This window comes from Tenrec ecaudatus, chromosome X (assembly GCF_050624435.1).
Source record: "Tenrec ecaudatus isolate mTenEca1 chromosome X, mTenEca1.hap1, whole genome shotgun sequence".
In the NCBI taxonomy this organism is placed as follows: domain Eukaryota; kingdom Metazoa; phylum Chordata; class Mammalia; order Afrosoricida; family Tenrecidae; genus Tenrec; species Tenrec ecaudatus.
The window spans coordinates 26674606-26698631 of NC_134548.1; the positions used below are offsets into that span (position 1 = coordinate 26674606).

General features: G+C 41.4%; 1 pseudogene; it reads right to left on the reverse strand.

The window, feature by feature from the left end:
- Positions 1 to 1078: 1078 nt before the first annotated feature.
- LOC142433239 (tumor necrosis factor receptor superfamily member 21 pseudogene) overlaps positions 1079 to 24026 on the reverse strand; it is a 29865-nt pseudogene continuing 6917 nt past the window's right edge.

The following is a 24026-nucleotide window of genomic DNA, read 5'->3' on the forward strand; positions in this document are numbered from 1 at the left end:
AAAGGGAGTCCACACCACCCTTGCATATGAAACTCAGAATTAGGTAGGATGCTTATAAATGTGAACAGATTTGCTAATATATCAGACAAGAGTTCTTATAGCTGCAGACATTTTTAATTTAGGTGATTGAATGGTGAATTAAGGCCACTAAGACCAAGGCCTTGAGGGCAGACAGGACCTATTTGACTACCGTATGTGTGTATAAAACACAAGATTACGCTGAAAGCAAAGCTGGGCAGATTCTCGGTGGGAAAGGTGCCACAGGGATTCACATTCTTGACCTGCCAATGTGAACCTAGATATCCCCTGAGAGCTCAGTCCCTAAAAGAGGAAGTTCAAATCCCTTTGGGGCCTTTGTTGGTAAGCCCCATAGACAGCAATTCCCGGTGACTCTGGCGGTTCCTTTCTCCAGCCCAGAGCATGTTAACATCAGATAAGGCCAGGAAGCAAGCACCGTACATGGTGTCCTGGGAAAACCACAGCATCAGCGATAGTGCGCTCAAGTTCAGCCAGCAATATGCAACAAGACAGGAAAATGATCACTCAGAATCCAATCGCATGACAGTAAACCGAATGCGGTATTAATTGGTCAAAGACAAACAATGTGATGATAGCAGTACTCATACTAGTTATAAAAATAATAGTAGTAAGTGTGGGTGTTGAGAGACGTGAAGACTGCTTCTAGAATTCACATGATGTCGTTACACTTTTAAGAGCCTCACAGTCAGTGTGGAGGAAAAGTCACACTGCCTGAGGGTAGGTTATGTGAATTGAAAGTGCACAGAACAATTTTTTAAAGTGTATCAGAAGTCGAAACAGAGAAGTAAGAAACTTTAAAAAAAATAGCAAAAAACTTTAGTGGCTGGTATTTTGCAACAGTTACTTCTTGAAAATGTTTGGCTTAGAAACTCACTTCCAAGAAGGGTTAAAAGCAAAAGGAAAGAAATAGTTCAAACACTGGCCAAATATTCTGTTAAACACACGCACACACCAAACAAACACAAAAATACTCCAAACCCAATAAAACCACCCAACCACTAAAGTGAGTAATATTCCAGAGGGCAGTGTCCCTAGTGTCCTAAAACAGGTCAGGAAGATGGCTATAAACGGAGTCCAGGAGGCTCTGGCTGGCTTCCTGGCTCTTGACTCAGATAATCTCAAATAGCCGGTCCAGTCTGTCCTCAGCCTGGGGAACCTCTTCAGTCATCCGCATCTCCTCCGGATTCAGGATGTGGGGTATGTTATCGAAGATGGGCTGCAAGTGGCAGGGTTCCAGGCGTACCTGCCGCAACACTGTGTCCTTCTTTTCTTTGGTAATAAAGGAACCAGCCCTGCCCAGCGCGGAGGAATCGTTGAATGTACAGTCACAGTGGAGCAGCGGCTCTGACTCATCTACGATGACGCCCTTGTTCTTGTCCAGCAGGGAAGCCTCCGCCGTCAGGAGGCTGGGATTCTGAAGTTTCATGTTGAAGCTGGGGATGGGGCTTGGGCTCAAGGGACCGGGGCTGGTGGGGAGGGCCAGTGTGTCCGCTTCCAGCTGGGTGGTATCTTCCATCAGTCCACGAATCTTCTCCACCACATCGTTGCGTCGATGTTGGCGCAGGGCTCTGATGAGCTGAGCCAGGCTGGCCTCTGGCCCCTGGGCGGTCCAATGCTTCAGAGCTGCATAGGCCCGCTCGTGGTCCACAGAGAACCGGCTGGTGAAAGCGGTCACCTCCCGTTCGCTGGCATTGCACAGAAACTGATAGATACCCTTCCACTCGCTTCCCACCTGGGCTGCTACAAGCTTCAGGATGTCAATCCCGTGGCCATTGCTGTATTACATCCACTTTCTCCGGGTTTTGTGTCAGGGTCATGGATTTCTTCCACCCTGTCTTTTCCACGATAGTGCTGGGATCCTGCCGGGCCCCTTTCTTCCGCGTCTTGGAGCTTTTCCAGCTACTGCCCACTATGATCACCACCAGCACCAGCAGTAGGAAGAGCACGACCATCCAAGACAAATGCTCATTGATGTCAAAATGCTTGTGGAGGTTCTGTCTGGGATGGCCCCCCTTAGGGCCCTTGATGGGTGTGCTGGCCTTCTCGCCCCTAGTAGCCTGCATGGAGCTAGGCAGCAGCTTCAGGGTGTGTCTGTGGTGGGGGCCTTGCTGGTGCTTAATCACCTGGAGGTTTAGGAGGAACTTGTTGTCACCTTTCTCCCCCCTTGCTGAGCTTGTGTTGTCAAAGAAGGGCCCTTCCTGGATGCCACGTGGTACCTTTGGTCTAACAGAGGGAGAAGAGTTGGATCCTGTTGAGTTCATGCCTTTGGGAACATAAGTGGAGGAAGGGACTGTCTGAGATTCCCTGTGCGCAGGGTGTGAAAAGATGGCTGCCCCAGGGAGAGGTGAGGTCGTACTCAAGATGGACCCGGGTGGGCCACAGACATTGTCTGCCTCTTTGGTTCCCGGCTTCATCACCACCAGGTTATGAATCAGACAGTCTACGTACGCTTTGCATTTCAGCACACTCAAAGGCACATTAGAGAAGGTACCCCAAGGGCACCTCTTACACCACACATCCTCCAGCCCTGTTCCTTTTTTTCCGCACACCCCAACCCATAGGACACACCGTGTGGGAGGCGCAGGTAGCGTGAGACTGGAACATGCCGGGTGGGCAAGTGCATTCTCGGTCAATCAAGGCAGCACAAGGTAATTTTTCAACCATGGGCCCTGGGTATGGCTGGCTACACACATGGCATTTCTCCATCCCATTCTTATGCCTGGAAAAGGTGCCCTTGGGGCACCTACTGCAGACGCGGAGGTTTGTGTTGGTGCAGTGCTCAGACATATAGGTTCCTGCTGGACACTTGTCACAGGTAAGCGCCTGACCAGTGGCAAGGTCGACATGACGGTACGTGCCAACCAGATTCGGGGCCTTCTGTTCTGGCTGAACGGTGATGGTGCTAAGGAGTCCCAGCTGGAGAAGGCAGCCCTGAATCATCGTGGCACTGGCGTGGTAGGCCAGGCGGCTGCAGGAGGAGAGGCAGGAGTGTGAGGCTGCTTGCAATGGACCCCTGGCTGAGCCAGAGCCCAGGGCACGCGGCCACCCAGTAGCTGGAATCAGTGGCTGCTTCTACGCAGCGCAGCATCCACTGCTGCCTCCCAGGCCAGGAGCCCATCTACCTCCAACACCCCATGAGCACTGTGGCAGCCAGGCGGTGCAGGAGGCTCCGGGAGCGCTCAGCAGCTGCCCAGCGCCAGGGCCACCCAGGATTGAAGAAACAGTGGCAGCAGCAGCCCGCGCCTGGGGTGGGGGAAGAGGAGGGGGGATTTCTCCTCCAACAGCTGCTACAGAGACCCAGAGAGGCGGGCTGGGCGCGCAAGAGCAGAGGAGCCACTGCCCATAGCTAAGCCTCCAGTCCCTGGCAACCTCCCTCCTCCGCTGCCCAGCCCAGCAGCCCAGGGACTGAGCCGGGGACACGCGTGATGGTGCCCAGTTTTCTTTTTAAATGTAAAAAATCAGTGCCACGTATCTCCCTAAAAGCATTGTGTTAGCTGCACCCACATAGTTTTCTTGGCTGTCTTTTCCATGAGCATTTGAAAAAGCATGCATCATCTTCTATTGAGTACAGACTTTATGTGCATGCCACTTATGTCGTGTTGGCTAATCAATCATTTCTAGGTCTCCTAAATCTGTGCTGATTCCTTTATAGTAGTTCTCCCGATTGTTAAGAAGGTGTATAATAATTTATAAATTATCAAGCATTCATGAGGGAGGGGGAGCAGGGAAGGAGGGAGAAAACGAGCTAATATCAAGGGCTCAGGTAGCAAATGTTTTGAGAATGATGATGGCAACAAATGTACAAATGTGCTTGACACAATGGATGTATGGATGGATTGTGATAAGAGCTGTACGAGCCTCCCATAAAATGATTTTTTATAAAGGTGTAGATTTGTATATTTTTACTTTTCAGCTTTACAAAGTTTTCTTAATGTATTTTAGACTCTTGCTTGCTGTATTCACATTTAAGATTATATGTCTTCTGGGTGGACTGATAATTTTATAATATTTAACATGCCTCTTTAGCTCTAGTAATGTTTTTACCCCTCTGACATGTTTTTTCTGATCATAATATATCTATTCTTACTTTTATCTATTTTCTCTCTTAAATTTTAAACATACTTATGACCTTGCTTATAAGTATATGCATAAATTCATTCTGCTAAACTATATATTTTAATTAATATATTTTGATCATTTACAGTTAATATACTTACTGATTAGTTAAGTAGATACTACAGTTAGACACTTGGCTGCTAACCAGAAGGTCTCTGGTTGAAACTCACCCAGTGGCTCCACAATAGAAAGACTTTCTCATCTGTTCTTGTCATGATTACAGCCAACACAATCTGATGGGGGCAGTACCACACTGTCTTTGTGGCCATTATGAGTTTGAATCAATTCAACAGCCCCTAACAACATTAACAGGTTAAGACTTGAAGCTGCCAGGTTAGACTTGTTTGCTGTTTGTTTCCAATTTCTCAAACCTGTTTCCATTTTCTTGTATATCTTTAGAATTCCATCTTGATTCTTGGCATCTTCTGTATGATTATTCTGACTTATAACCAAACCATCAAAGCCAATGTCATCCAGTCATTTCTGACTCAATATGACCCTATATGACAGGGTAGAACTGCTCCCGTGGGTTTCCAATGCTGTCACTCAATATAAAGAAGACCAAAATCCTCACAAGTATTCCAACATCTCCATTATGTTAAATGGAGAAAAAGTTGAAGTTGTCAAGGATTTTGTCTTTCTTGGATTCACAATCAATGCTTATGGAAGCAACATCTCAGCTCATGGAAGAAACCAAGAGGTATATTGCATTAGGTAAACCTGCTGCACGAGACCTCTTTAGTGTATTGAAAAGCAAAGATAAGATTTTTTTGGAGTATTAAAATGCACCTGACCAATACACTAAAATGTTGAAAACCAGATCAAGTCCAACGCGTTACAGAGGGGAGATCAACTGACAAGGTTTTAACCATTCAAGTCAGGTTTATCATTTTGGTCTCCTATACTCATCTCTCCAATTCGCTCTGGTAACCCAGTTCGTTCCTATCCCTCCATTATGGATAAAGGGAAATCACTGAATGCTTTTTTCTTGTTAGATCTTGCAAATGTATCTTGGGCTTCTACTGTCATCCATAGCTTTCTGCATACCAGAATCTCACAATTTAGGCTCTGATACCATTCCCTCCTTTGGATTCTGATTATATGATTTACTATCCTTCAGCCACTAATGTTGGTGTGCTTCTTCCATGTGAACTTAAACTCTTTATGGGAATAAAGATTATTGTCTTTCTTCAGCAGCTGGTGGTTTCAAATTGTTCACCTTGAAATTAGCAGTCCATTGAGTAACTCACTACTCCATAGTGACCCTATACATTGGACCTCGACTCGATGGCAGTAGGATTGTTTTTGCTTTTGGCGGGGGATTTGGTATAATTCTAACACTTTGTATAGTTTCCATAATGGTTGTTTTAGATGCTACTATGTATATATGCCACTCATGACAATCTATCGCTCTGAATATTTCATCATTTTGACTAAATGGAAGAAACTTTGCTTTCATTTAGGTTCTTTCACCTTTTTCACTTTTAAGTGTAATTGTCTAAAATGCTTTTATTCCATGCATTGAGCATCACATCAGATAGAATTATTATTTTTGCCTCAAGCATTAAATATGATTAAGACACTCATGAGATAAAAGCTAGTCAATTTTAGTTACCCCTCTCTTTCCTCATGCTCTTGTTCTTCTTTCCTTTCTGGTTTTAAGATTTCTGTTACAATTTCCTTTATACTTTGAAAGTTCTTTATTATTATTAGTGCTTATTAAAGAATAACTAATTATTATCAAAATCCATTTATTAATATTTTGAATTTAAATATTCTTTTATTGTCATTTCAATATTTTTACATGTATAATTCAGTGATACTAATTACAGTCATTATGTACAACCATGACCACTCTCTATGCCTGAATTATCCCTCCCCATTGAAAAAAGCTCAGTGCCTCCTAAGCAATGACTTCTTTCCACCTTCCTTCTACCCCAAGCAGCCACTTAAAAACTTTAATCTCCACACATATGCCTATTTAGGTATTTCATATAAATGGGAATCATATAAAATTGGGCCTTTTATACCTGAGTCCTTTCATTCAGTATGGTGATTCATGGCTCATTCATATTGTAGCAAGTATCCAAGCAAAACCACACACTTCCTGCCATGGAGTTAATCCTCAGTTATACTAACACTAAGAACACAGTAAAACTGCCCCAGTGGGTTTCTGAGACAGAAAATATTTACTGGAGTAGAAAGCCTCATCTCTCTCCCTCAGAGCAGCTGGTGTTTTGGAACTGCTGATCTTGTGGTTAGCAGGCCAACATTGATGTAGTAGGCAATGAGGGATCCTAATGAGTATATATGGACTTCAATTTTTCTTTATGGTAGAGTTATAGTCCATTGTATGTATATATCATATTAAATATCTATTCATTTGTGTGGTAAACTGAGGACTTGGGAGAAATTATGTGACCTTATTTCTCTACTCAAAACTATGGGCATAGAAAACTAGCCCTGTTTTAGGAAAGATTTCCATTGTTCCAGGATAGAAATGTTTTCAAATACACACTTTTTTTTCCATGCCAAACAGTGCCCCTGCTCCAGAGCTACCACAATATATGATTTTTAAAAATCATTGTATTGGGGACTCATACAGCTGTTATCACAATCCATACATCCACCCATTGTGTCAAGCACATTTGTACATTTGTTGTCATCATAATTTTCAAAACATTTTCTTTTTATTTGAGCCCTTGGTATCAGCTCATCGTTTTTCCTTCCCTCCTTAAGCCTCCCTCCCTCATGAACCTTTAATAATTTATAAATTATTATTAATTTTTCATGTTTTACACTGACCACTGTCTCCCTTCACCCACTTTTCTGTTGTCCGTCCCCCAGGGAGTGGATTATATGTAGACCATTGTAATTGGTTCCCCTCTCTCCTTCCCCCTCCCCCTCCCCTCTCCTGATATCACTACTCTCATTTTTGGTACTCAGGTTAATCTGTCCTGGATTCCCTGTGCTTCCAGCTCTTATCCGTACCTGTGCACATGCTCTGGTCTAGCCAAATTTGGAAGGTAGAACTGGGGCTGAAGGGGAGGAAGCATTAAATAACTAGAGGAAAGTTGTGTTTCATCGGTGCTATACTGAACAATGACTGGCTCATCTCTTCCTTGTGACCTTTCTCTAAGGCAGTGGTTCTCAACCTTCCTAATGCTGGGACTCTTTAATACAGTTCTTCATGTTGTGGTGATCCCCCCAACCATAAAATCATTTGCATTGCTACTTCATAACCATCATTTTTATACTGTTATGAATCAGGCGACCCCTTTGAAAGGGTTGTTCAACCCCCAAAGGGGTCACAACCCACAGGATGAGAACTGCTGCTCTAAGGGAATGTCCAACTGTCTACGGATGGGCTTTGGGTATCCACTCTGCAATCCCCCTCATTCACATTCATATGATTTTTTTGTTCTGGGTCTTTGATGCCTGATACCTGATCCCATCGACACCTCATGAAAAGACAGGCTGGTATGCTTTTTGCATGTGGACTTTGCTTCTCAGCTAGATGGCTGCTTGTTTATCTTCAAGCCTGTAAGATCCCAGACACTATATCTTTTGATAGAAGGGCACCATCTGCTTTCTTCACTATAGCAGTTGTTGGGTTTTGTTGTTGTTGTTTTGTTTTCTCTTATTGTTTAGTTTTGCTATCTTGTTTTGTGTTTATTATTGTCTCTTCATATCTATCTAGATAAGATATGCGTGATAAAAAATCTGGAGGAGAAAACAACGGGACCAAAGTTTCGGGTGATGGGGACATGGAAGAGGGGGAGGCAGAGAAAAAGAAGTGGGTATTAACAAACCCAGAGACAAGGGAACAACAACTGATTTAAAATCGATGGCAAGAAGGGTGTAGGAGGCCTGGTAGGGCTTGATCAAGGACAATGTAAACGAAAGGAATTACTGAAATCTGAATGAAGGCCAAACATGATAGTGGGACAAGAGGAAAGTAAAAGGAAATGGAGGAAAGACCTAGGAGGCAAATAGGCATTTATAGAGGTCTAAATAGAGGCATGTACATATGTAAATATATTTATATATAACAATAGGGAAATAGAGCTATGTACATATAGTTATAAGTTAAGTATTAAGGTAGCAGACAGACAATTGATGAATTCTTTCTGCACTTGGCTACTTCACTATGCCTGAGGGCTATCTGTAGAGAAGCATACCCTCTATACTCGAGTATAAGCCAAGTGTTTTTCTGCACCTTTTTAATGCAGTTCTTGTGGTAAAATTAGGTACCTTGGCTGACATTTGGTTCGGCTTATACTCAAGCATATATGGTAATCAGGTTCTATAGCCCAACCACAATAAAAGGTAGCAAGCCCCTGGGGAGGGCTTAGGGGCTTTCGAGGTCAACTAGCAGTCATTCAGGATGAGGAGTCACCTCATTGCTGCTTTATTATGCTACCCATTTATGATATTTCCCATTGATTATGTATTTGTTAGCTGTATGATGCACATGCCTCTGAAAGAGCTGTAAACTCCATTATATATACCCATTGGAAAATGCATTCACTCTCTCAGTCCTGACAGGGGAGGAGGAGCTCCTGTGCCCCACTATCTGTTTGTCTTTAATATTTTCCACAATTGCGAAGTCATTTCTGAGGAACGTTTGAGTGTTGGGGATCCACTCAGGGACCTACTCCCCATACCCCACCACATTTGTTTATGGTCATTTAGGTTGTTTCCACTTTGGGCTGATGTGAATAGTGCTGCAGTGAACATTGGTACACATGTATCTGTTTGTATTCCTGCTTTCAATTATTTTGCTAAATGCATTGCTAAAATTGGAATTGGATGGCAAATCAACACAAAATGAGGTATCACCTCACCTCCACTAAGATGGCAAGGACAAAAAGATGTTGAAATTCTATCCATTGCTGGTGACACTTTTAAAATGGTATAGCCACTTTGGAAAGTAGTTCAGTGGTTTCTCAAATAGTCAAATGTAGAAATACCTTAAGATCCAACAATTCTACTCACATGTTCTTTTAAAATTCATTTTCTGGCAATAGTCTCTTTGTTTTTATTACTTCTTCATTGCTGAGGGATATTTTTGCTGGCTATAGAATCTGTGGTTGACTGTTCTTTTCTTTCAGTACTTAAAAAATGCTGAACCATTTGTAGTTTCAAATGAGAAGTCCACTATCACTGGAAGTCATGTTCATGTAATAAGTAATGTGGCATTTCTCTCTAGCTGCTTATAAGATTTTAAATGCCCCATTAGTTTTATGAAGTTTAAGTTTGATGTGGCTTTTTTGCAGTCTATATTACTGGAGATTTACTCAGCATATTTTATCTATGGTTTTATGCTTTTCACTAAAGTTGGAAAATTTTCAGCCATTATTTCTTTGAATACTTTTTAACTCCAATTCTCTCTCTATTCCTTCTGGGAGTCTAATGATACTAATGGTAGCTCTTTTGTGATTGCGCCACATGTACTCGAGACTCAGTTCATTTATATTCAGCCTATGTTCCCTCTATTGTTTATATTTGATTAAATTCTATTGATCTGTTTTCACATGGAGTGCTGATGCAGATAGCTTCATTTCAAAAGGCAAGTGGAAGTTCAATTCCCCTCACATCCCTGTTGGCATTATCTGTGTGAAAGTTGCCTCCTAGTGAAGGTGAAAGACAGCTCAACTACTTAGTGGGAATCACTGGCCCAAAGGAGGGGAGGAATGTAGAACTTACCAACACCATTTAGTTACTTCAGGGTAGTAGATAAGCTCCTTGGTGAATCCAGACTACAGGAGGACATATAGTCCTCCTCCCACCATCCCCTTATACTTCTCCTATATTGCATAATAAAAACTCCTAAGTGATATTTCCTTTAGCTCTCAAAAATCACCTTGCCATTCTAGTGAAAAGTGTACTATAAAACTGCTATTCCTCAAGGAACTGCAATCTAGTTATTTTCTTACCACATAACATATGAAATGACTTCTTGAGGTTGACCAACATTTGCTGAACCAAATATTTATTGTTTATCAATAGGCCTAAAGTAAAATTATTCTTAGTTGTAGCAGTCTAAAGGAGCCCTGATGACACAGTGGTTAAAGCTGTTGGCTATTAATCCAAGGCCCCTCTCCTTTGGCATCCTGCTTCTGTAAAGATTTATAGCCTTGGTAATCCTATGGGATAATTCTATTCTGTCCTATAGGGTCACTGTGAGTAGAATCTACTACACAGTAGTCAGTTTGGTTTTTGGTTTTACTTATATCATTCTTAGAATATTTGGATTGTATACTGCCATAGATGAATGTATTCAGTAATATTTAATTTAACCCCCTTAATTATAAAAACAACAACATAGTAAACAATAAACTAGTTACCAATGAGTTGATTCTGACTCATGGAAATCTCATGTGTGTTAGATTAGAACTGTGCACAATAGAGTTTGCAATGGCTGATTTTTCTACTTCAGAAAAATAGATTGCCAGGCCTTTCTTCCCAGGCACCTCTGGGTGGACTGGATCTTCCAACCTTTCAGCTGATCATGTTAATCATTTGCACAATCCAATGAAATGATTTATATACTCATATTGTTGTTGGTAGGTGCCATTGAGCTTTTCCAAAGTTATGGTGACTTCCTACACAATGGAATTGAGCCTATAGGTTTTTCAACAGCTGATTTTTGAGGAAGTATATCACCAAGTTTTTCTTTTGCCTGGAAAATCTGCCAAAATACGTTCAGTATCATAACAACACATAAACACCCTGTGACAAACAGATAGATGGTGGCAGAGTTGAAGTTACTAACCATGAGTCAACTTGGATCTTCCTCATGAAAAGTGGGAATTCAACCACGGAACCACTACTACACCCATTTATATATTAGGATTTCTAAGTTCATGTAACACTACTAAATAATAACTTTGAGAAATAATTGGTTTTCGGATTTTTTTTTATTAGCAGGTTCAGTTACAGTACTTAACTTAGTCCAGACTTTATATTTTGCAAATAAATGGAGGGCAAAAATTAGGCCCACTCTTTTTCTTTTCATTTAAACAAATTAATACATGGACATCCCCATCTGACATGATGACAACATTGCCAGTTTAAACTCTAACTTTATTTTTGAATAGGAAGCTATATAAACATATTTTTTGCACATATTGCTTAAAGTAACCTATGTTTTAAGATTCAAGACATGTATTTTTTCACTGTGGGGAACCACTTGGTCTATAATGTAATGCCTAGACTATACCAAAACTTGAATTCTTCATTTTATTTACATTCATGACATTTTTTCACACACACACCCTCCAAAAACATTCAGTTTTCTTTTCTTTTTTTAAATCTTTTTATTGGGGCTCATAAGGCTCTTATCACAATCTGTACATACATCAATTGGGCAAAGCACCCTTATACATTCGTTGCACTCGTCATTCTCAAAATTCACCTTCCACTTGGGTTCCTGGAATCATCTCGGTTTCCCCTTTTTTCCCCCCATTTCCCTCCCTCCCCGGTCCCACCCCTGGCCCCTTGATAGTTTATAAATAATTATTATATCTTATCTTACACTCCCCGGCGTCTCCCCTCACCCGCCTCCCCATTGCCCATCTCCCAGAGAGGAGGTTACACATAGATCTCCGAGATTGGTTCTCCCTTTCTACACCCCCTTTCCTCCTGGTGTTGCCACTCCCACCGCTGGTGTTGAGGGGTTCATCTGTCCTAGATTCCCTGTGCCTCCAGATCCCCACTGCACCGCTCTACATCCTCTGGTATAACCAGGTCCGCAAGGCAGAATTGGGGTCATGATGATTGGGAGAGGAGGAAGCGTTAAGGAACTAGAGGAAGGTTTTTAGTTTCATTGTTGCTACACTGAACCCTGAGTGGCCCATCTCCTCCACACTACCCCTCTGGAAGGGGTGTCCAGCTGTCTACAGATGGGCATTGGGTCCCCATCACGCACTCCCCCTCTTTCACGGCGATGTGATTTTCACCACCACCCCACCTTTGTTGTTGGAGACCTGGTCTCTGCCCTTCACGATCACCTATGTTGGTGTGCTGCTTCCGTGTGGGCTTTGTTGCTTCTGGGCTAGATGGCCGCTTATTTGCTTTCAAGCCTTTAAGTCCCCAGACGCTATATCTCTCAGTAGCCAGGCACCATCAGCCTTCTTCACCACACTTGCTTTTGCACACTCGTCTTCAGCGATTATGTGAGGAAGTTGATCACACAATGATCGTTTTTGTTCCTTGGTGTCTGCTACATGGTCCATTCAACACCTTGTATTCGCTTAGGCCGTGTGCTTCTTCTCTGTGGGCTTTGTTGCTTCTGAGCTAGATGGCCACTTATTTGCCTTCAAGCCTTAAAGACCCCAGATGCTATATCTTTTTGATAGCCGGGCACCATCAGTTTTCTTCACCACGTTTGCTTACACACACATCTGTCTTCAGTGATCATATCGGGAAGGTGGGTGTCCTGCAATGACTGTTTAGCAGGGCGAGGTTCTATTGTATTGGGGGATTATGCATGAGGAGGCCCAATGTTCATCTACTACCCTACTACTGAACCTATAAATATATGCACATAAGTCTATTGCCCCCATAATCATAAATATATTTACATATGTACATGTCTGTATTTAGGCTTCTCTGTATGCACTTTGCCTCCTACTCCTTTCCTCTATTTCCTTTAGCTTTCCTCCCATCCCATTACCATGTTTAGCCTTCATTCTGGTTTCAGTAATTCCTCTCAGTTACCTTGCTCTTGGTAACTCCCTACCAGTCCTCCCCTCCCCTCCCTCCTCTGGTTTTGAACCACTCGCTGTTTCCTTGTCCCTGTGTTGGGCGACACTTCCTCCCTTCCCCTACCTCCCATGCTCTCATGTCCCTCCAGAACCGTTGGTCCTGTTGTTTTCTTCTCTCATTGTTTGTCCAGCCTATGTTGTCTAGGTAGACCTGCTGATATAGTAATATGTGCATACTAATGCAGATGACTTTGATAGCGCCCAAGTCGCACATAAGAACATGGCTTTGACAGAAGCAACATCGACACGCTGATAAGCAGAAAAGCCACTAACATACAAAATTTACAAGGTAAAAAACAAAACAAATAAAAAACAAAAGACAAAAAAAGATAGCAAATATTAAAAGAAAAATTGTTAGTAGTTCAAGGTCAGTTCGTTGGCTTTTAGGAGTGTTTTCTAGATGTAGCTTGTGAGGTGCCACGTCCTGGCCCAGAAGTCCATCTTTTATACTCCCTCAGGATCCCTTTGCTCTGCTTCCTGTGCTGCTCCATTGCACGTCCCCAGTGCTTGCCTCCGTGTGGTGGGGTCAGCTCAGTAGCACATCCCCCACTGTGTCTCAGGTGCTGTCCCGTGTAGGGCCATGTGTTGGTGCAGGATGTTGCATCTCGTAGTGTGGCCAGCTGAATGGTCCTCTCTGTATGATGGGCCCTTCTAGCTGGTCTATCGACCTTGGGCTTGGTGGATCCAGGTGTACTCCACTACGTCCTTTCTCCTTCTTTTGTTTCAGCTTCCTTCTGGATGTGGTGTGGTGGGTCAGTTCCTTTCCCACTCCAGACTATCTATTTTTGTTTTCTGTGGTATTCCCTTCGAGTGTGGGGGTCAGCCTAATTCTGGTTTGGGCCAGCGTGCCATCCAGCCTCTGTGTAGACCTCTGTACTTTGCGTTGCCCTCCTAATAGAATACAAAGGTACATAAAACATATCATCCACCACGACCAGGTGGGATTCATCTCAGGGATGCAGGGATGGTTTAACATCTGAAAATCCATCAATATCATACACCACATCAAGAAGAAAAATGATAAAAACCATATGATAATATCCATAGACGCAGAAAAATCATTTGACAACATCCAGCACCCATTTCTAATCAAAACACTCATGAAGATAGGATTGGAAGGTAAGTTCCTCAAGCTCATACAAGCTATCTATGAAAGACCAACAGCCAACATCATAGTCAATGGAGAAAAGACAAGAACAATCCCACTGAAAAAGGGTACAAGACAAGGATGCCCCCTGTCCCCTCTTCTATTCAATATCGTTTTGGAGGTTCTGGCTAACAACATAAGATAGCAGAAGGACATCAAAGGGATCCAGTTGGGAGAGGAGGAGGTGAAACTATCGCTATTTGCAGATGACACGATCCTATACATTGAAGACCCCCAAAACTCCACATTTGGAATACTTACAGCAATAGAGGTATACGGAAGAGTAGCAGGATACAAGATCAATAAACAGAAGTCGGTAGGGTTTCTATACACATCGGACAGGGCCATGGAAGAGGCGATTAAGAGGGAACTACCCTTCACAGTAGCCAAGAACAAACTGAAATACCTAGGAATATATTTAACAAAAAATACTAAAGACCTTTATAAGCATAATTATAAAACCCTATTACAGGAAACCAAAAGTGACCTCCACAAATGGATGACCCTCCACTGCTCATGGTTAGGTAGGCTGAAGATAGTAAAGATGACAGTTCTTCCTAAAGCACTCTACAAGTTCAATGCTATACCAATCCAATTACTATCAACCTTCTTCAAAGAATTGCAAAAACTGACCACCAACTTCATATGGAGAGGGAAGAAACCCAGAATTAGCAGAGAACTGCTCAAGAAGAAGGACACAATTGGAGGACTCGCCCTACCTGATTTTAATGCCTACTACACAGCTTCAGTGGTCAAAACAGCATGGTACTGGCTCAATGATAGACACTCAGACCAGTGGAAAAGAATAGAAAGCCCAGGAGTAAAATCATCAACATATAGACAACTGATCTTCGACAAGGGTCCCAAAAACGTCGAGTGGGAAGCAGATGCCCTCTTTAATAAGTGGTGCTGGAAACAATAGATATCCACATGTAAAAAGATGAAACAAGACGTTTACCTCACCCCATGCACAAGAATACACTCAAAGTGGATCACAGATCTAGAAGTCAAACCCCAAACCATCAGGACCATTAAGGAGGGAATCAGGACTAATCTCAGAGCACTGGCCCAGGGAGCACATAGGCTCACTACAACAGAGAAGGGTACACACACAGGTGAACTGGAAATCGACAAATGGGATCTAATAAGAATAAAACACCTGTGCACCTCGAAAGACTTCACCAAGAGGGTGACAAGGCAACCCACAGACTGGGAGAAGATTTTTAGTAATGACACATCAGACAAAGGGCTCATTACTGAAATCTACAACACCATCGTGACCTGCAAAAAGAGGAAAACAGTTAACCCCCTAAGGAAGTGGGAAAAAGAATTGAGAAGAACTTTCACTAGAGAGGAGATCCATATGGCCAATAATCATATGAGAAAGTGCTAGAAGTCCCTTGCCATAAGAGAAATGCAAATCAAAACAACCATGAGATACCACCTAACACCCCCGAGGCTAGCCCAGATCAGTAAATCAGAGAGCAACCAGTGTTGGAGGAGCTGTGGTGAAGTAGGAACCCTCCTCCACTGCTGGTGGTCGTGCAGATTTGTACAGCCACTGTGGAAAGCAAGCTGGCGATACTTAAAGAAAATGGAAATTGATCTACCTTATGACCCAGCCATCCCTCTACTGGGCATATACCCGGTTGAAGCAGCAAATAAAACACGACCAGTCATATGCGCTCCAATGTTTATTGTGGCACAATTCACAATAGCAAAGACTTGGAAACAGCCTAAGTTTCCATCGATAGATGAGTGGATTAGCAAACTTTGGCACATACACACAATGGAGTACTATGCAGCACTGAAAAGCACCGATGAGCACATGAAACATGTTATTTCATGGGAAGAGCTGGAAGGAATTATGTTAAGCGAGGTAAGCCAGACCCAAAGGGACAGGTACAACATGAGTCCCCTGAGGTAAGTACAATCAGCATGACAGAAGTAGAAGAGTAAACAACCATCCCACAATAAATGGGGGGAAGCATAGATAGCTGGAGGGAGGGCAGGCCACACTTAGGAAGGTACATGAGAGCCCAGCATAAAGAAGGAGAAGTGGGGCAGGGAGAGGGAGAACCGGGAGGGGGAGAATCCGAGTGGATGGTATGGGGGAGGGGACAGGGTACTAACCCACCCGGGGGAGAGTATCGGTTGTGTCCCCACAGATCTGGAACATGCATACGGACCACACCACGACACAGTTATCTTTTCTTAAAGCACTAGACTTTTCTAAATGGTATTACTCAACTTTTTATAGGGCCAAAGCCTCTTTTGAGTTGTCTTGAGTATTTTCCTACCTTACATTTCTTTATATAAAGAATGAACTAATTTTAAATATAAAGCATACTTTGAAATCTATCTCAGAAAATTAAAAGTCCTGAATATAATTGTGGCATATTCTTGTACTGTTTTCTTAATAATCACTTGCAAATATGTTTTATTTGATAAGAGTTAAGTGGAATTATATTCTCTTTATTATCATGTGATGTTTCCATATCCAAGATGAGCCCCAATAACTTATAGAGACATCTTGGTAAACTCAGAAGAAATAAGTACAATGAACTATTTGCTATTAGTCATTACTACAAGGATACATCAGATAGTTCATGGAGATTTTCATTATCTTTTGATTCCATTTTCCAATAATTTTTAGAAGCCCCCACCTCCCATAGGAAAATGTTGATTTGTTAGAAAGAGTAGAAAATGCTGTTTTAAAAAGTACTCGAGATATTATACATATCAGCTTTCAAAAATTCAGCAGAATGCTGCAGGGTAGCTCATGCAATCAATTCTGGTTTGTGATACTAGGGTAGAAATTTTCAAGTGAGTGAGAAATATTTTTACTGAAAAAAATGTACTATATACCGTGGAAACACACAGGTAGTTATTATATTGTTGTAGGTTTCCATTATGAGTGTAACTCTTTGGTATTTCAGCCCAGACTGTATCCACAAGCTTCTGAAGAGATAATTATCTAGTTATTCTTGCAATACTGCTGCAAATACTTATAACACTTCATTTTATTCTCAATGCTAAATCAAAGATGAATGACCTAGCATGCGTATGCCTTTATACAATTTAATGAGAAAATTTAGTCTGCAGGAGCAAACATAATCACCAAAGGTAACGAGACTTGAGCATGCCAGTCTAGAGTGTAGCGCCCCCATCTTAGGAGTCCAGAGGCTTGTTTTTATTCTTTCTAAGAATATTTGTATCTGACTATTGATTACAGAATTTTTGTATTTAGGACTACACCTATAGATGATATGCTCCAATCCTAGCTGCACCCATACTCAATCAATCCCTGCTTTACTTGACTGTGTTAGTTCACTTTTATCTGAGGTTGGATAGATGTAGAGTATATATCTCTATACCTCAGAAGGTGAGATTTAACAATGTTAAATATTTGGTAAACTAAATACACCAAAAATATTAAGTTGAAACTATTCAAGTGGATGACAATTCCAAATAATTCCACTCCAGATTCCACTGTCATTGAATTTATTCTGACTCATAGCAACCCTATAGTACAGAACAAAATACGTCTTAGGTTGTAAATCTTTACAGGAGCTGACAGCCTTACCTTACTCTGGAATCAAACACGTTACCTCATTTCATTTGGAAAATACCAAGAGCATGAACGCTCAAAATCTCCAATTTTTAAAAATTTTCTTGCATCAATAAAGGAATTACTTCTCTTATTTCTTTTGGCTTTCCAAGGGGTATGCTAATGAGCCTCCTTAATTAGCAAGGTGATCTGAGAGACAGGATGCTTGGAAACCTGGCCAGAACTCACCAGATATGATCCTGTGGAGGTTTCTTAAAGTTCCAGGAGGCATTTGAAAATTCTTGGAGACATTTTTAGATATGAGAACTAAGGGGAAGGTGTTTTTATTATCTACTCTTCAGAGGTCAAAGACACTGCTAAGCATTCTGTAATATATATAGGACAGCCCTCCCCAAGCACATATATATGACAAAGTGTTATTTGACCCAAGATGTTAATAGTAGCAAAGTGAATAATATCTACTTAGGTTTGGACACCATTTTCTACCATAAAAATCATGTGAAAAGGTTTGCATTACTTTCCAAGCCAACTCTAGCCCACTGAGAGTGAGCTATATTTATGATTGACAGCATCTAGCCCTGCACGTTCCAGTACAGTCACCATTAGTAGCACATGTTTACTTATATTTAACTTAAAATTAACATCGCATAAAAATTGATATGTAGTTAGTTGGTAGTCCTGACTAGATCTCAAGTGTCTCCAAAGAAAACCCCAAATTCCCTGTCATCAAGGCAATGTCGACTTATAGCAACCCTATGGGGCTATGAGTGACCTCATGAGATTTTGAGACTGTAGCTTTATGGGAATAGAGAGCCCATGTCTCCCCTGAGGAGCAGCTGGTAGTTTCAAACTGCTGACTTTCAAGTCCAAAATTCATGAGGATACTTGTGGGTGTGGGATGTCATCTACCCTGAAGTTCATATTTTTATTTTAATGATCAGTAATCTACTTACAATAAAATCTTGAGGGGTTAAGACATTTAGCAAGATAGTAAAAACTTAAAGTTAAGTTCTTGAGAATGACTGAAGCCACAGTCTACAACCTAAACTATATAAAAGTTAATATAAACTCTTATGCTCAATAGTTTGTAAAGGATGTATAGTAGGTTCTGAATATTAATTTCTGTTTCCTTCTCAATCAGAAAATTGAGATGTCAGTTAAGCAGTTGGTCTCCTCTTCTACATGTCAAAAGCTGATTTGGACACAAATCATGCAATCGGCACTGAGATATATGACTTTGCTTCACAACTCCAATTCTGTAAACCTTTCTGTGTTTTCCAAGAATAGACTTCAATCACAAAGTCTGCATCATTTCTCTATGTTAAAAATGTTTCATCCTTCCAATACATTTAGCTTAACCTTGATTATGGTCTTTAGTCTAGCTGCAATACCTGATCTTACTTTGTGTAATGTTAGGGAGGAAAGCGTTCTCTGTGCACAGTGAGTTATGCCATTGTAAATCTAATAGGGGAGAATAATAATGTCTGATTTGAATATCAGTTAGAAAAGGGAATATATTCTTGAGCTGACTCACATCCACCCTGTGTAACCCAATTACACATTTTATCACCCTAACTGAGGCTTGGAATAAAACTGTAAAGCCAAACTGCTATTAAGTTGGTTCTGACTCATACTCAAGCTGTAAGACAAAGCAATCCAAATCACTGAAGATTGTAGTGGTTGATCTTCATCAGCAAGTGCTTCAAATTCTCTTCACTTTCAGCAAAGAAGGTTATGTGATTTGCATATCATAGGTTGTTAATGAGCCTTCTGCCAATCCAGCTGTTGAGTTCTTCATCATATATTCTAGCATATAGATTGGCCATGTACGGTGAGAGGATACAATCCTGATGCACACAGCCTTCTCATTTTAAACCGTGCAATATCCCTTTGTCTTGTTCTTTGAATGGTTGCCACTTAGTCTATGTACAGGTTCCACATGAGCATAAAGAAGTGTTCTGGAATTCCTATTTTTTAAATCAATTTTATCCATAGTTTGCTATGATCCACACAGCACATGTCTTTGCATAGTCAATAAAACACAGGCCAACATCTTTCTGGTATTCTCCACTTTCAGTCAAGATCCAACTGGCACCAATCTTTCCTCAATCTGGCTTAAGTTTCTGGCAGCTCCTTGTTATGTACTGCTGTAAATATTTTGGAATTGTCTTTAGCAAAAATGTACTTTCATATAATATTAATGATATTGTTAAATGATTTATGCAATCCATTAGGTCAACTTCTTTTCCCCCCAATAGTTTTATTGATATAAAATTCACATATCATACCCTTCCATAATTAAGTTTCCTTTAAAAAAAGTTGTATATACATCATAAAAATCAGTATTAGTGCTTCCTCCCACCTCCCACATTCATTATTTGCTCCCCAATTCCCCTTACCTCCCCACCTTCCACTCCCATAAACCATTGTATGTCTAATTGTCTCTATGAATCCACTCTTTCTGTGCTTTATAAACTGGGAAACCTAACAGAAAAAATAAAAAAACAAAAACAAAATGAAATAGAATGAAAACAGTAATGTAAAAATAAAGAGTAAGCCCTCAATGCAAGAACACTTTGTTCTATTGAACTGGCATTCCATGATGCTCACCTTCCTGACATGATCGCTGAGAACAAGGTGGGTGCATAAGCAAATGTGGTGGGGAAAGTTGATGGTGCCCAGTTATCAAGAGACATAGTTTCTAGGGTCTTAAAGGCTTGGGGATGGGCAGGAGGACATCTAGCTGAGAAGCAACGGAGCACATAAGGAGGAAGTATGCCAGCCTGTGTGATTATAGGGTGTCAATGGGATCAGGTATCAGGCATCAAAGAACAAAAAACTCATATCATTGCGCATGAGTGGGAGTGCAGAGTAGAGACCCAAGGCCCATCTGTAGGCAACTGTACATCCCCTTATAGAAGGTGGGGTGGGGTGGGGGAGATGATCCAGTCAGGGTACAGTATAGCAATGATGACACATACAACTTCCCTCTAGTTCTTTAATGCCCCCCCCATGTTCCCAGTTCTACCTTGCAGGTCCAGCTGGACTAGAGGATGTGCACTGGTGCAGGTGAGAGCTGAAAGTGTAGGAGGTATGCTGGTCAAGGTGTTTATTGGTGGGTGACTAATTAGTCCCCTGTGCCTCTGTTAACCTTTTAGCTAAAAGCAATGCAAAGTAACTCAGTTCTTTATGACCTTGCAGCTGAAAGCAGTGTGAGATAACTCAGTTCTTTAAGACCTCTTTAAGATTCTTTTGAACCTTGCATGTCCTTGTGTTTATCTTAGAATATAGTGCTGTTATTATTCAAATGTTTAGAAAGTGTGCCTAGTTAAGCAACACCTGCATAGATAAGAGATTCAGAATGTTTTTTAAAGCAAATTCTTTGATGTTTATTCTGTAACCATTCCCTCGTGTAAGAAGAGTATAAAAACCAAGCTTTGAATATACTCCGTACTTCAGTCCATCAGATTGAAGCCCTCCCGATCCCATGCTTTGTGTGTCTCTTTCTTTTCCTTTCATCCGCACGCCTCAATTCAGACCCAGCTTGATACAGGATAGCTGGTCTAATCCCCCGCATGGAAGCTCAAGGAATCCAGGACAGATAAACCCCTCAGGACCAATGGTGAGTAGTGATACCAGGAGGAGGGATGGGGCCGGTGGGGAAGGGGCGGAAACGACCATAGGGATCTACGTGTAGTCCTTTCCCTGGGTGTTGGAAAGCGGAGGAATGAGTGAGGGGAGATGTTCGACAAAGTGACACATGACAGAATGATGATGGTTTATAGATTGTTGAGGGTTCCTGGGGGAGTGGGGATGGGAAAGGAGGGGAAAGGATGAGGAGTTGATACCAGGGGCTCAGGGAGAAGGAATTGTTTTGAGAATGATGATGGCAAAAAATGTACAAATGTGCTTGATACAATGGAGGGATGGATGGACGGATGGATGGATGGATGGATGGATGGATGGATGGATGGATGAATGGATGGATGGACTGTGGTGGGAGTTGTATGAACCCCAATGAAATGATTTAGAAAATAATAATAAAAAATAAGGAGTAAAAAGGAAAAGACCACCAGCAATATTTTAAGGAGCCATTGAGAACATTTCTGTCATGGAACAAGCGAGCAATATTTTAACCTAGAGCAAATTCAGTTTGGGTCAAGAGGGAGGTAATCTGAGCAGGTATCATATTATACCACAGTTCCATCAACCATAATCAAGTTGACAATAATGTCTGTTTAATAGCAAAGCTGTTTGAAACCTTCAACTGTGACCGGAAGGGATTTTCCAGGAGATGAGGTGACTAGATTCTCTGCAGATAGATTTTGGGCTCCCACTGTGGGTCAGTTTCTTTGGAATGGGTATACATTTGGCTATCTTACAGTTAGTTTGATGGTAGTGGTTTTCCAAATCTCTTGGCATAGATGAGCGCTGCAACAATTTTTGAAACAGCTCGATTAATATTCAGTCAATTCCTGGAACCTTGTTTCACTGCGCAGCTTAAACCTTTTCCTTCAATGCAATCAGCTACTGATCACACGCTACCTTTTGAAGTGACTGAATGTCGACCAACTTTTTAAAATATAGTGACTCTGTGAATTCCTTCCACTTATTTTGATGCTTCCTGCATCATTCAATATCATGCCAATATAGTCCTTCATATTATAATTCTGGTTTGAATTTTTCCTTCTGTTCTTTGAGTTTCAGGAGTATCTAATGTGGACTTCCTTTTGGCTTTATTATAATGCTTTGTTTTCTCAAACTCCCCTTTGAAATGTCCCGTTCAGCTGTTTTACTTCATCATTTCTTCCATTCCTTTTAGCAACTCTCCATTCTGGAGCAGGTTTCAGAGTCTCTTCTGACGTTCACTTTGGTAACTTATTTCCTGTCTTTTAAATGATTTTTGTTTTTTAATCTAAGAAGTACTTGATAGCATCTCATGCCTTGTCTTGTCTTTGGTAATTAATGTTCAGTGCTTCTTTATATGACCTCTAAATTCAAATGGGATATATTCTTGGTTCTATGAACTTGCTTTAATTTTCATCTGCTTCAACATGAATTTTCATATGAGCAATTCATGGTCTGTCCACCCATCCTCTGACCCCTTTTTTGACTGATGAAATCGATCATTCCCATCATCTCTTCCCACAGATGTGGTCCCATGTAGTCAATGTGATCCAGGTGAATTCCATCAGATGAGGTCCATGTGTAATTACCATTTCTGTTATTGAAAAAAGGTTTTTTTTCCTTATGAGGAAATCATTAGTGTTACAATATTCATGCATTCTCTAGCTTTGTTTCTATCAACAGGGTCATATTTTACAATGGCTGACTTTCCTTTGTTCCAACATTAACACTCCCCTCATCAGTAATTATCAACATATCTTGATTATATGCCTATCAATTTAAGAGTGAATGAGCAGATTTCTTCAATTTCTTCATCATTGACTGTAATGGTTGTCATGTCAATTTGATAGTAATTATTTGAACTGTTCTTCCTTGTGATCATAGAGATATTACTCTATCACAGACAGCACTGTACTTCAAGATATATCTCAAAAGTTTCTTTTGGATGATGAATTCCTCTCGAAATCATGATTCTTGGCACAGTACCCATATGATTGCCTGTTTAAACATGACCAATACTAGTCATTTCGGCTCACTAATGCCTAGGATATCAATCTTTACACATACCATTTCAATTTTGACAATTTCCAATTTTCTCAGATTTTCAATGCATTCATCTCACATTGAAAGTGTTAATGGATGTTTATAGCTGCTTTTCCCCAATGTGACTCATATCCTACCAGCAAATGAAGGTCTTGAAAGTTTTCCTCCATCCATATAATTAAGTTGGACTTCTAGGAGGCAGCGCTTTCCCAGCTGTATTGAAAGTGCCTTCTTACCTGAGGAGGATCATCTGACAACTCTGTATCAGACAATATTCCACGGTTATGCATAAAACTTTCAGTATCCAAGCCCTCAGTAGTGGATCTCCTATTCCTTCTCCCAACCCTATCTTAGGCTAGCAGCTCTGCTGAAATCTGTCTGCCAATATGTCCCTAGTGGTATTTGAAATATTGGTAGTCCCTCATACCTCTCTATTGGTTCCCTGCTTTATGCCGGTATGAGGGACCCAGCCCCAATGCCAACTGCGTGGACAACCCCCGCGCCCCACAGAAAAATTCACTACAGTGGACAGCACTGAAGCTACAGCTCAGGAAGAGGGATATGTCTGATCAGAGCACACAGGAACAAATGAAGGGAGAGGAAGAGAGAGTGGAACACATCTTGACCCACTAAGCCCTGAGGATGATATTCCTGCTCAGAGCAGCCAATGCACAGAGAGGACCACAGGGCTGGCCTCACTACCAGACACAAC